General features: G+C 30.3%; 1 protein-coding gene across 1 annotated transcript in view; it reads left to right on the top strand.

The window, feature by feature from the left end:
* Smp_154790 (putative homeobox protein) overlaps nucleotides 1-14,956 on the top strand; it is a gene marked incomplete at both ends in the record, with an annotated part of 84,347 nt that overhangs the window by 52,173 nt on the left and 17,218 nt on the right. The window lies entirely within an intron of this gene.

Below are 14,956 nucleotides of genomic sequence, written 5' to 3'. Positions count from 1 at the left end.
AAAAAATAAAAAAAGTGTTCCGTATAATTTTTCGCAGATGAAATACAAGAATTCCACTTTTCACTATATAAAATCCTCATGGAAAATGTTAGTTTTATAAAATTTTATAGAGATAAGATCACTGAGGCAAGAGAAGCTGTACCTATTATGGAAGAACTGGGAGCACTGTGAAAGGATAGTAATCATCGTTGTACTTGAACACGCTAAATCTTAGGGGAAATTTCGGACAATTTCCAAGAGTAGAACCTTTGGATGTTTTCGACACTAGAGTAAAAAGTACACATAGCTTCCTGGTTTTCCATGGTGGTCTAGCTTCAATTGACTCATGATTTCAACTATATATAATAATTCATAATACTCGAGCTACTTTTCTCACTTGAGGAAATATTGTAAACCAATAAGCACTAGACAGCTATTCAATTCTAACATGGGATTTCAAATACAAACTATGTTTACTATCATTCTATGTGTATGGAACATATTTCTAAGCATCAGATGTGAAAGAAAGCTTTAATTATTTTGTGTAAATACCAATAATTTATAAAAAAGATAGTTATTTGGTGAACAGTTTAGTACGTATTTTTGTAAACGAATATCACAGTTCAGAATATAGGAAACGTCCCCAACATTTTGCATGTATGAACATATAGTTGACACAACGTACTCCACTATTCGATAGAAAAATATGCAGAAAGACAAATAATATCTCATGTGAATCTATCAGAATCTAGTGTCATTCCATTGAGTTGATAACTGATGGAAAATATGAGACAGAATGATAAATCTGGTTAAAAGTCGTTACAAACACTACCTTTAGTCTCGCCAACCATTTTTGTTCTACGCATGTTTTCAAACGATAACGGTACATATTTACATATCGTGATTCTAAAGATAGAACCGTATACAATCAGACTAATTTTCAATAAAAAGACTTAGATAACTTTATATTACTGTCACTATATAACACATTTTATTCAATCTTCGTGACAATTATCCTGCAAAATGTCAATAATTTACGTCATAAAATTCTCGTTACAATCTATGGTCGTTCAGAATAAGATGTTTGTTTGCTGGTAACAAAATTTGAAGAAAAAGTAACTGAAATAGACAAAATCTTTCTAGAAATTCTTATTACTAAGCCTTGGAAACGTGTTTTAACATAATTAGTCAAATGATGCTGTTCTATTTTAAATTTATTCACACATAGAGTGCATTGAAGTGCATTGGGTAGGAAATGGTAAAGTTATTGTGCGCATATTTGTAAACGGATATGTATGGATGTATGTGTAAGAGATAGAGAGTCTGGAAGACGGGGGAGGGGACTTTAGCGACCACCAACTGGATAGTGGCTAATCCAGCTGTTGTTCATTAAAAATTAATCTTTCACTTTCTTTTACCATATTTTTTCTTCCTTCACGTTGATAATACAAATATATATTTGTATGATTTACAAAATGGGTTGTTTTTTAATATGTATACATGTATACATGTGTGGATTAGGCACAGTTGGCGTTATTTTTGTTCCTTAGTAAAGCAGCGTGTAACACATAGATTATAGGTAGTTTTATATACTAAGCTAAGTGTTTATGATTGATCTTTCTTAAAGAAAAGTTTCGGGAATTTTGTTATTTTTGTAATTGGGGAAATGGTTACCTTCCCTTACCACATGAAACCTTATATATCATATATAAGCTTGTGTGTTTGTATACATATACATGTGGGTGTGCATGCCTAAGTTGGATCTTGTCAACAAGTATTCAGCATAATTTTAAACTAGTTGGTATATAGGGGTATAGCGTTTTACATACACATACAAGGCAATAAACTTGATAAAGGTTATATATGCTGCCCACATTCTTGGTCTTTTTTAATATATCCTGTCAATCAGGTTTAGTTAGTTTAATCATGTTCCCACAAAGTACTGTGCCGAGGAAAATAGCTGTATTGATGATTAAAATGTAAGGAATTTAGTCGATAAAAATGAAAGGTGGTTTCTAAAGGTAGTGCTTTAACATCATAATTTATTGCTATCCGAATCAATCTATGAATAAATTGATTTTTCAACCTGAAAAATTAGTAAGTAGCTTGTTTTTAGTTGATGAAATTATAAATAAGCAGTAAGAATTTCGATATAAGCATTTACTGACAGGTTTACTTGGTATTATTTGCTTGTAACATCCCATTGGTGTTTAGGGCTGCAATTGATCAATCTCTTGTTGGCATATGTGCATCCTATGTGGACTGCATCGATATTGCCCTAAGTCACAAGCATTCTAAGCAAGGACGGATGGTGAGTAGCAATGGAATTCAGGACGCGCGTTTCCTACTATTTGGGACTCGTCAGCTGGATACACCTACATCTCAGAGTTGATGTTCACTCTGGGACTCGAACCCAGTACCTTTTGCTTCAAACGCCATCACGTTATCCACTTAGCTACTGAGTCCTGATAGCCACTTGCTTGTGCGATGGAGTGAAGTTTAAATTCACTTGGTATTGTTTGCTCGTATCTTCCCATTGTCGTTTAGAACTGCAACTGATCAGTCGCTCATAAGTTTTAACTATTCTACTACAAGCTAGCTCCATATTAATTATTTTTAAAACCATTTTACAGATGAATTGAGTATGAAAATAAATTGACGAAATAATATGTTCAAAATACCCTAGCATTTTAATATAATTACAGTTTTACGACTTGAACAACCACTTGTTAAAGTGAACTTCAAACTAGTAATAAGGTGGTTTTATGCAATAATTTACCATGCAAATCATAGATATTCTGCTTATATCCATCAAGTTTGTTTAAGAAACATGTAATTAAGAACAAGATAAGTTGTTAACCATGAACTATTAAAGCTAAGTTCAGGATTTCAGCTGACAACGAAATCGTGGGTGTTATTTCCATCCTATTCCGGATTTGTCACATGAACCTAACTGGGTCACAGTATTGATGTCAACTCTCAGTATAGACACCTCATGAAAACACTTACAAATAAACATGGAAGTCTATTTCACATGTTGGTTTAAAAATTACTTTAGAGATATGTTTTATTACTTGAATGTGTACAATTCAATGCCCTCATTTGTAACAAGATGTTGTTCAACAGAATAAATGAAAATTAAAGATAAGTCCACTTATCTGAAAGATGAATATTACTCTTAATGTTTAAATCAGTAGTGTGTATCATTGAAATCAAGGTAAATAATCTACAATAACTTGTTTAAAAATATTTCATTCAAAAATAAAACAATTCATTCTAATTAAACTAGATATTATACATTTCAAATGTCAATTAAGAGAATATTCATTGGTATTTAGAAATAAACAAATTAAATTGTCAACAGAGATGATGATGACTAGCAATAGAATCCAGGACGCGCATTTCATCCTATTTGGGACTCGTCAGCTGGATGGACCTACGTCCCTAATAGAACGAAACGCGCGTCCTGGATTCCACTGTTAGCTACTATCATCTCTGCTTATAATGCTTGTGACATAAGACAATATCAAGGCGATCCGCACAAGATGTACATATCTCAATAAAAGACTGATCAATTACGGTCCTAAACATCAATGGAAAGATTTAAACAACCAGTAAAAAAATGAAACAAAATTATCATTTCAATAGGCATAAAACATATCAATTAGATAATTTGTTACTCGAAGGTATTAAAAGTCAGTTAACACCTTTTCTCTCTCGAAAAAATGACTATCATTATGGTTTATCATTTTCTCCATGTATTTTTTCAAATTATTTTGGTAAAACATTCTGTGGAGACAGATGTCATGGTATAGTAAGTGAATAGTTAGTAAGAGAAAGAATATATTCCTTTTTATATAATGGTTTAAAATTGGGGCAATTCCTCAGTAACATTTAAGTAAAATGATAATAATAATGGTAATAATAAGGAATAAACAATGATGGGTTTTGTTCACTTCTCTAAAATTGTTTCGCTTGATTACCAAACCGAAAAACTTAAATGACTTGTGTCTAGAATAAAGAAATAGTGATGGTTAATGAGAGAGTTTTTTTAAATGGATAAACAAATAGGCATTCGAACTAAAAATGATACAAAATTATTTTGTTTGAAAGATAAACAGTTACAGTTTATAAATCATTATAATTTTTAAAAAATTATCTTTGAACAGAAATCTTTTATAGCGGATTTTATTGCAACTTAGGCAGGATCGTGGATGCGCACTACTGAGGAGTCCCATAATAGTACGAAATGACCGTCTAGTGCTTCCAGGTTTTCCATGGTGGTCTAGCTTCAATTTACTCACGATCTCAACTATGTAAAATTACTAAAATTTACACAAAAACCCCTTCTGATTATATTATTATCCTCAAAATGAAACCTGAATAAGTCAATAAGAACTTCTGCTTACCATTTTCCAATCTCTTAGACAAGTTATTCATAAACAGAAACTGGAAAACGGACTCTTTTGAAACTCATCTTCCACAAGAACTACGATGATTTTGATGAATAGGGAAATTTTAAACATTTCTAAAGGATGTTCATTCTAGAGTACCTAAAAATAACTGTATTACCAACAGCATAATTTGTTTGTCGTTGTGTCACAGTCATAATAAATAGGATTTCTCATAAATCACATGGTACGCTATTATTTCTTTATTAACACTCTTAAGTACATGGTGTAAATGGAGTCGTTTTTTCATCAAAAGTTAATATGTGTTAATTTCATTATGATTAAGTGTGCTCCACATGATAACTTGTCAGTAACAATTAATTTATGCACAGGTTGGTGAAAAAGCTGAGATTTTTTGCTTGACAAAACTTTTTAATGAGTTTAGAATTCACTAAAAAGCAATTCGGATCTAAAGAAAGGGTTTTTTTATAAGACTTAGGTTTTGGACACATTAACCATCATAGTGAAGCCGTATAAATTTAATTTATCAACTTTAATATTGGGTTCATTTTTAAAACTAAACATTCTTTCACTTCCCTACACTCACATTGATCGTTCAAGCTCAAAGAATCACTCAAATATAGTTTGTCCTTTGAGTGTATATAATCTTATATTAACAGACCCGACTTTAGTTATGGATACTTTGAAATACAATCTGATGATAAGGATGATGATGATGAATGGTTAATTATCCTTACCTTATAAGTACAGAACTCATACACCTATCTGCTACTAAACTTCACTGGTTAGTTTAGTGAAACAATATGAGAGGTTAATTGTACGAGTAGTAGTAGTGTAGTGAACGAAACACGACTGGGGACAATCGAATATATTTAAGCACAAATTACAAACGATCTTACTAAGATCTCATAACCATATAGTGAACAGTTAATTTGCAAAATAAGAATCGATTCTCGCAATCTTCACTGTTCTTTCTGTAAATATCAATCCATCTTCTCTAATTTCATTGTTTATGTATTTTCCTACCAATTGTGCTTCATTTCAGTTCTTTCCTTATCGGTCTTCTGCCAAAATACATTCTATATCTGACCATCACCATATACTACTTATGAAGATATAAGTAGATCACACCACAGTAGTAGTCAGTTATTTTAATAGTAAAGTAAAATATACAATATCTGCATAAAATTCATTGTTTACATACCAACAAAATGTCACTTATTTCTTTTTACAAGAAGAAAAAATTATCTTAATTAAAACTTGAAGAAGAAGAAAAAGAAAATTAAATTAATTGAATAAACATTGTCATTTATAAATTTTGATTATCTTTTTCGTTGAAATCTAATTTTTAATCATCATTTTATTCAACTTTACATGATCGAGATCATAATCAAGATCACTAAAATCTTTTTTTTATTTTCTCATCATATTCATTCAGTAGAATCTATTGACTCCATTTGACTTATTTCTATTTTTGTTTATTTCAATCAACAGCGGGATGTGTAAATTAAATTTGCAATGAATACATTGAACATTTGCAAAAAAAAATTTTTTTTATTTTTATTATTGAAATAATCATTTTGACATATATACATAGATAGTCTTACTCAAGTACATATTTCAATGCAGATTATCTTATGGAATTTGTATAGTAAATGGTATACACATGTGTATTTGTATGAAAGTTTAGGTATAATATAATTAAAATGAAATCACAGTAGGAATGAAGCCCATGTGTATGTAAATATACACGAAAAATTAAAAAAAAAAGGAACAAAAGATGTAATAAATTGAAACTGTGGTAAATTTTTAAGGAAAAAAAAGAAAAGAAAAGAAAAAAAGAGAAAAAAAGGATTGTTACTAATAAAATAAATATGACATATATAGACAATGGATCATATTTATTTCTAAATTTCTCTCTCTCTATTAATACTGCTAACCTGCTGTGAAAATTTTAAATAAGAAACGGACTACTGTGACTCAATGGATTCTTTCTCTTTCAATGTAATTAAAATTCACGTGCAAAGTTATTTTTGTTGACTATTTACATAGTATAATGTAATTATGTATATGAAGTGAAATGTTTATAGTATTGTTTAACTTCTGGAAAAGATTTGGGTTTTGAGAAAAAACAGTTTGTGTTTATTTATTCATATTTCCAACATTTTTCGAGGTTGAACTGTTCTAGTAATTTCGAGGTTGTTTATGTTACAAACTGATTTCACTTGATGGATAATTAAAAACGTAAAGAACTCAAAACATATATTCGTTGTTCGAGTTTGGGGCTCTCTGGTGTACATTCACAACTCTGTTAGAAGTCCGACCCGGAAACGTTATAACTCAGCCGTTCACATTTTTAACTTCACTTCATTTGCGTCATAACGTGACGATCATTTATTATGAAGTCAATCTGATATCCAAGTTTGAATTCAGTTAATCACTATTTCCCACTAAAACTTAGGAAGTTTGTCTCCAAAGTTAGTTTATAGTGAATACATAACTTGTTAGTATATGGTACTAGACTTTCCATCGTGCCGTTTTGTTACTGTAGCTACAACACACGAAAAGTCATTTAAACTTGGGATAAAATTGTCGTATGTTAGGCAGTCAAATCACGGACTCAGGGCTGTGACGTTTGTTAGTTGTTAAAGAAATTCATAGATTTAACTCAAAAATTGAACTGATAAATCATTAAAAGTCACAATGATATTGAGCGTTTGACAACACTGTTGTTCGTAACAACTTTGTAATAAAAGAATCCAAACCCAATGAAACTAGAAGTCAAGAATGAGGAAGTTCGAAGATACAATTGGAAGATAGTCGATGTGTGGAGAAGTATATGAGCTAGGCTGACTAGCGGTAGCGAGATATATGTAGCACGGCGTACCGAATGGCGATCTGATGGTGATGTTTACTCAAGTGCCTTCAGCTAAGATATGTCTAGTAAAACTAATGAGGTCAGTATCAATGTCGAAGACTTACAGAATTATTTATTTTGGGGATTTATTTACCGCTACACCACCAAGGATATGAAAGTTAACACAGATCTCATACATAGTAGATTTTACGACAGTTTAATGAAGTACTAAACTGTTCCTACAATAAAATCACCTAATCAGTGCCTATTAGTCATACAGAAATCTTCAATTTATAATATTTTATAATATAGATTTTTCTCTGTTACCCTGGACTTTCAGTTAAATACCATTTTCAGTTCGACGGTTGTTTCCATATAAGATATCCTGAATAATTCTAAACTGGTTAAGCTATTTATTGAAGAGTTACCTTTGAAATGTAGTTAATGACACTGATAAGAATTATATAATGCGTGTTGCACAACTGCCATGATGTGCATAGGTTTACTGTCAGCTTTATTACAAAATGAAACATATTAAATACAATAACTTTATTAACAAGTATGAAATGCATAAACCTCTAGTGTACGTTATCTTGCCTTGAGATAATCTCTTAAATCAATGTAATGATTTCGAAATTCACAGATGATACAACTTACTGAGTATACGTGAATAATTATTAATTATCCTTCATGAAACTATTAGTTAAAAAAACAGAGTCGATTGTACACGATGTAACTGGGCTACAGATGACATTAATAGAGCTAAGCTAAAATTTCTCCATAGTTTGCACAGACACACTTAACACTATACATAACCGAATGAACATGCAGTTTTTGGTGTTTCCAAATTTTGAGAATATAACTATTCATATCCTCCCATAAAATTCTGTTTACTTAATCTGTAAGTTAATAGTTGTGTTGTGGGAAAATTAGATGATATCTTAGAAATAACGTGTTGTTCAATATTGGACTATTCAATATTCGAATTATACATTTTAACTTACTACTTTTCTCGATAATTTAGAAACTAAAAATTTTCAGACAATAACCTTAGTGATCAAAATTATCAAATAATTTTTTGGGTTTATCACGAAAAAGCTCATTATAAAGTGTATAGCGTACAGTCTATTGGCCTATGTTTTTAAATGTTACTAGTTGAACCTGTTTTACTAACTTAAACAGTGAAAATGTTTCCTATCTGTCAGTTGTGTTGCAAATTTAGTTTCTAGACAGACAAATACTACACATCAATCGATATATCAACACCCTAATTATACTCTGGATAGTTGCTAGTAGTGAAATACAGTAAGCGCGTTTTGTTTTTTATGGGACTCATCAACAAAATATACTGGGGTGATAGTCTTATTTTCCACTGTAAGTTATAGATTTTATACTCATTGCTTTCAATACCAACAGTTTACCCACTAGGCTACTAAGTCACGACCAATCGTTCAGTGGGTATAATATACAATATGTTGTAATCGCGACTACTGATTACTTTGAAAAGGGTACCGCTGTAATTCACATTACTGCAACAGAAAGAAAAAGTTGATACAGATTTTCATCGTCTCTACCGAACCACGACAATTCTACTCACATTCAGTGATTTATTAAAAAAATGTAACATATAGAGGAAATACACAGAATTACCACAAAATCTCATGCCACATGTTATTCTGAGCGAAATCCAAACCAAATTAAGACAAAGAATATTATCCTGAAGAGAAATCATACTAAAATAAAATCGATTATACACTGAACAAAATTCATACTTTTGAAGTCCTAACTGTTTATGGGCAGTCTTGAATGTCAATGACGAGAAGACATTGATCTCTAACTGATATTATCAACACTTGTATGATAATTTTGTAATTTTTAACAATTTTCATGGTTTAAACCACGAACTGATTTTAGCTAGAACAAATATTTTATTAAAATTGAATTGTACTGAAAATGCTACTGAAGTTTTCAACATATTTTAAGCTAACATTGATATTACAATTACCAGGGGATCAATGTAACACTGATTTTACTTTCATTTTACAATTTTTTTTAATAATTATTAGCTTTATTCAATATTATATTTTTTGTACAATATAGAATTCTCAGCACAAAGTACTTCAACAAGTTTCCGTTTCTTACTTCTTCGTCCTTCCTGACGATAAATATTGAGTGATCGCCAGTTAGAACGTAGCAGCCCAGTCAATCGACATCTGGATAATGTACATTCTTCTCGCCGCATATTGCCAGCAACCACGATATTTCTGATTAGGCCTTCTGTAACCTTTACAGCGAAAGATCTTACACTTTTCAGAAACGCACCTGAATAGGTTGTGCGATTAATAGGCATAATGATTTATTAAAACAAACAAAATTAGATAACTTATTGAAATATGTAGATGACAGGAACAGGTAGCCCAGATGTTTAAACAGGCCGCCAATATATGATTGATTGGTTGTTGAAGTATACCGTCTATCAATTAGTACGCTACTGAATCGAATTATGCAACGCATATAGGGTCATACTATAAAGAACTATTTTTAAATATCATTCGGTTACTCCGTGCATTTCATGCACTACATTCAGGAAAATGTACCCATTATGTAAATAGTATCATAGGGACTCTGGAATGTTTCATGTATCTTCAATGATTTAATACTCATGATAATTTAAATGTATTTCAACATTTCATTAGAAATATTCCGTTATTATACTTTAATTATATGTATAAATCAGCTTTACTTCATAAGACATATGAGTTACTATGATACTTTATTGTTAATACCTTAGAAATTGTAGTCAGTTAGTAATATACAAAAAGAAGGCAGGGGAAGATCGTAAACATCAACATATTTTAGGCTTTCAATTAAATATAATTAATTGTTATTCATGTTTATTATTCATTTATTTATTTACTAATATTCCACACCTGTCTATCATGAATTTCTTTTCAATTTACCTTTAATTCTTCTTATGACCATTGACTATTCTGTTTATTTATTTATTCATCTCTTTGTTTGTTATTTATCTATTTATTAGAAAACCGCACATTCGCAAATAAACAAACAAATACACACACACATTTATATATAGTGAATCAACATAAACACGCATTAGCAATACTTATTGAGAGAGCGTGTGGGAGAGGGAGAGGGGGAGAGAGAATATAGGGGAAAATAAGAATAATTTTTAAACAATGCGTGTAGATTAATAAATAATTTACTATTTCTCTTTATATTTGCATTCTAGTAACTATTATATTCATTTATTTATTTATTCATTAAAGCCACATTGTATTCTGAATGGAACAAATAATAATTATCAGTTGTGTATTATTTTGAAGGTTGATGTTTTTTTTAATTTTAAAATTTTATTCTCAATTAAGTCCTATTTGTCTAATCTAAATTCATTATTATCATTATCATTATTCTCGGTAAAGGATAAATGGCATGTTGCTATGCTACATATAAAATACATCATTATGATTATATCCATATTCTAGTTCTTCAGAATTGTAATTGAATATATTTTATAAACAGTAATTGAATTTTTCTCTTAGGGTTAATCTATTTAGAATGCGATTGAACAAGGTGTTTGCTTGTCGTTCATTCTATAAAAGATGATCATATTCCAACTTACCCTATTATTTGGATTGATTTCTGACTTAAATGTTAAACTGAATATATCCACTAGAAGGACTGATTAAATGAGGATTATTCCATTTATTTTTTACAAAATAACATAAGATAAAACTGTTAACTACTGATTTATTTGTTTGAGACTTGATGGTTGTGTGTTCAATCTCACGTCCTAGGTGCTCTTTGTTAATAAGCGAATTAACATGAATTCCACAGAGGAATGTAAGTAAGAACTGATAGTTAATGGAGGTAATTTATCATATATGCTAATTAGGTAACCTGTTTAACGTGGCGAGCACTAAATGTATGTTTTCAAATCTGATCTAAATTTCTGTCTATCTTGTAGTGTGTAAGCTCACCAAAATTATTTATTCAAGCTAAACGTTAACAATTTCCTTGTTCTCTACAGTTTTAAGGCTAAACAATTCACATACAATGAATTATTACAATGTTAGACTAAATGACAAGCGATTACTTTATTACTGAAAGTAAATCTATCCTTGACGTCATCCTTATTTGTTGAATATTTCTAACAATTTTCAAACTATACATGATCAATGGATATATATGTGTATTCATTCACTGGTCAGCTAATTCGTTAAACTAAATAAAATCTACAAATCATATATCCTCAATTCATAATTAAAAATTAATTTTTAGGTATGTACCTTTTGTCGTATGAAAGTATTTGTTGAATAATATCTTTTCATCGTAATTAATTGATTATAAATTTTACTTTATTTGGATAGTTATTACCACAGACTGATCTATATTAAGTGATAAATGAAAATTGAAAAGTACTATCCTATTGTTTCACTAATAGCGACTAACTTTAAGATCATTGATCCGTCATCCAATAATTTACATATATAGCTTCAATGAGCCAGCGATATAGTAAAACTTTCTTTTAAGTGTCATAAGTAAGTAATGGCTTGACACCCGACAATGGCTGAATTTCACCTGTCGTGGCTTCTCACTGGAACTCTGAGAATAGCCTATAGAAAGCAATTACTAGCGAGTACATTAGGCGTTTACCTCTTAATGAAAAAGGGTTGTAACTTTTTGAGAAATTTTGATTATAAATATTTTATATAGTTGAGATCATGAGTCAATTGAAGCTAGACCACCATGGGAAACCTGAAAGCACTGGACGGCCGTTTCTTCCTACTGCGGGACTCCTCAGCAGTGCGCATCCACGATTCCGCCTTGCGGGATTCGAATACAGGACCTATCAGTCTCGCGCCAGAGCACTTAACCGATAGACCACCGAGCTGGTCAGCATCCGACGGTGTTAATGTCTAACTTCAACCAATCCACGAAATTGAGCAACCATTCACCAATGTCTTCAGTGAGTTGATATCTCCCAACAGACCTGGTTGAACTCCAATGGTTACTGCTTCTCACTAGACCTCCAGGAATTGCCACATGGAGCCAGTCACATTCACTGATTGTAAATAACTGATAAGTCGTATAGGTTTAAATTTTTTTTAAATATTTTACTCAGTTATGTTTAAAGCATCCAACCATCAGGAAACTACATAACATATATAATACTTTTGTAATCTACATTCTCCAAGATATACTGTTTAAGTAGAAGACTTTTCAAGAAAAATCTTTAAAGAAATGTTTTAATATATCAAAGCTGTCCATTTAAGAAAAATAGATTTTAAAATTAACATTTAGTTTGTAATTCTTATCACTAAAAAACACAATTAATAGATCAACTCATAAAATGAACTATTTGATATTGAATAAGTATTAGAATTAATGAATACAGATTTCAACCATACATTATGTTAGAATAAGTAACTATTACAACTCTGATCACTTTCTAGATGATGTGTTAACTTGTAACATCATAGAGAAGATATATATATGTATATATATATATATATATATATATATATATATATATATACATATCCCTTTATTGGTGTGATTTTACATCTTGGCATGAAAATTAAAAAAAATCATTTCTCATTTAAATAATTCACACAATTGTTCTTTTTTTTCTTCGTTTTTGTCCACTTGAAAACGATCATTTCCCCTTGTTTAATTATTTTTTTTAAGTCATTGTTCTTAAAATGAATCTAACAGTTCATTTATACAATAAGACGGATAATTTCACACCTTTATATACCCATATACCCATATATATACTCGTAATAACTTACAAACATGTATAATGATATTCAAAGTTTATTACATGTTGAAACACTTCTATTATAAGAAAGTATCATTAATAAAGAATATTAAAATATATGTTGTCTTATATAATCCCACTTAAGATTATTATCATTACTATTATTATTACTATTACTACTATTATTATTTAGTTAAGGTATACTTGGATAATATTTTAATTTATATCATTTTTATGATAAGCCTTTTTTTAATTTATTAAAACAAAGTTAACAACTTTATAATAATAATTAAACCTAAATGTAATTAAGTTTTATTTAATTTTATATATTAAGAGTCATTAAGTCACAATAAACGAGAATTTACTCTAATGAATTATCGACTAAACTCATGAATATAATTTGAAATATGATTAATAACTTTAAGAAATAATATCCAACAGGTTAAATGAGATGGTCGCGAAGATTCGTACCTCAGGTGGATGATTTGGATGAAGTTTTCTTCTCTGAGCTGGATGGTTTAGTTGTGGAGTTTACATCAGTCTTCTGAAGTTTGTGCTGATGATGTCGTTCAAAAGAACGATTAGAGCTCCACGAATAAGTCATCCAGCTCAGAGAACGAAACTCCATCAAAAACAGATTACATAGTTGAAATCATGAGTCAATTGAAGCTAGACCACCATCGAAAACCTGGAAGCATTGGATAGCCGTTTCATCCTATTCTGGGATCCCGCCTCGCGAGATTTGAACCCAGGACCTACTAGTCTCGCGTCAGAGCAATTAACCACTATACCACTGAGCCGGCCGGCATCCAACGATGTTGACGTCTAACATCAACCAATCCACAGATTAAATGTTTGATTGTACAAAACTAATTTTAACCCAAATTTGCTAATACCCTATTTATTTTAATATTGTCACTTATTTGTAATGGTCATCATACAATCTGAAAGGGTTGATTTGAGCTTTAGAATTCACAATAGATACGTAATACTACAGAGACAAAAATAAATAAACTATGATAACTGATTAGTAATTATTGATCTTCGTTGATTGCCAACAATTTTTTTTCTGATTGAGATCATGAATCGATAAATCTTAAATCATCATTGAAAACTTGGAACTACTGGATTCATGATCTTAATCAAGCTTAACAATCTCAATAACTTCACATTGATAATTTTTCCTTCTGGTCAAAATTATGTCCAGTTATTAAAATGTTGACAATAATTTTTTTTTACGAAATTCCACCACCCTTTCATTTTGGTTCTAATTTATGGAAAGAAGATGTAGAATACAAAAAGACACCATATATAATCCACATAATAAGGTCATTGTTGGAAAATGAATAGTAGAACAGGGAACAGCTGGAATATTTTTTTCCACGTTTGTCCTGCTGATTCTAGAAAACAATTTCCATTATTCTTTTTTTCCATACTCAGTTCCACAATTAAGTGTTAAGCCTGAGATAATCAACAGGTGTACGCCATTCTATATGTACGTATTTGTACACATATATATATGTATATATGTATAGTTGAATAAATGTGTACAAATTAGACAAAACTTTCTTTTCTTGTCTTGTTATCTTATAGGTTCCAATATTATTAAGATAACTTCTGTATCAACTGATTATGGTATTGTTTTTACATAAATATGCTAGGATTGTTGTATTTAGTACCGTGGATTATTAGAGTATTAGTAGTGCAAATTTTGGGTATTAAGCTGTTCAACCGTTTACTGTCCATTAGTTGGTAGTTACAAAATATAAGAAATTAATTCAAATAACCTCAGTAATGGCTTTGATAAACAAATATAACTCCCATTCAAAGAAAAAAAATATTAAGACACAAAATAATTATACTATATATATATATATATGGGGTGGAAACTTGAAGAACTATGAAAACCATTAACAGTTGTCTACG

Source organism: Schistosoma mansoni, chromosome 1, assembly GCF_000237925.1.
Source record: "Schistosoma mansoni strain Puerto Rico chromosome 1, complete genome".
Lineage (NCBI taxonomy): Eukaryota > Metazoa > Platyhelminthes > Trematoda > Strigeidida > Schistosomatidae > Schistosoma > Schistosoma mansoni.
Note: the sequence above shows the minus strand (reverse complement) of the source record. Positions and strands in the feature narration are given on the sequence as shown.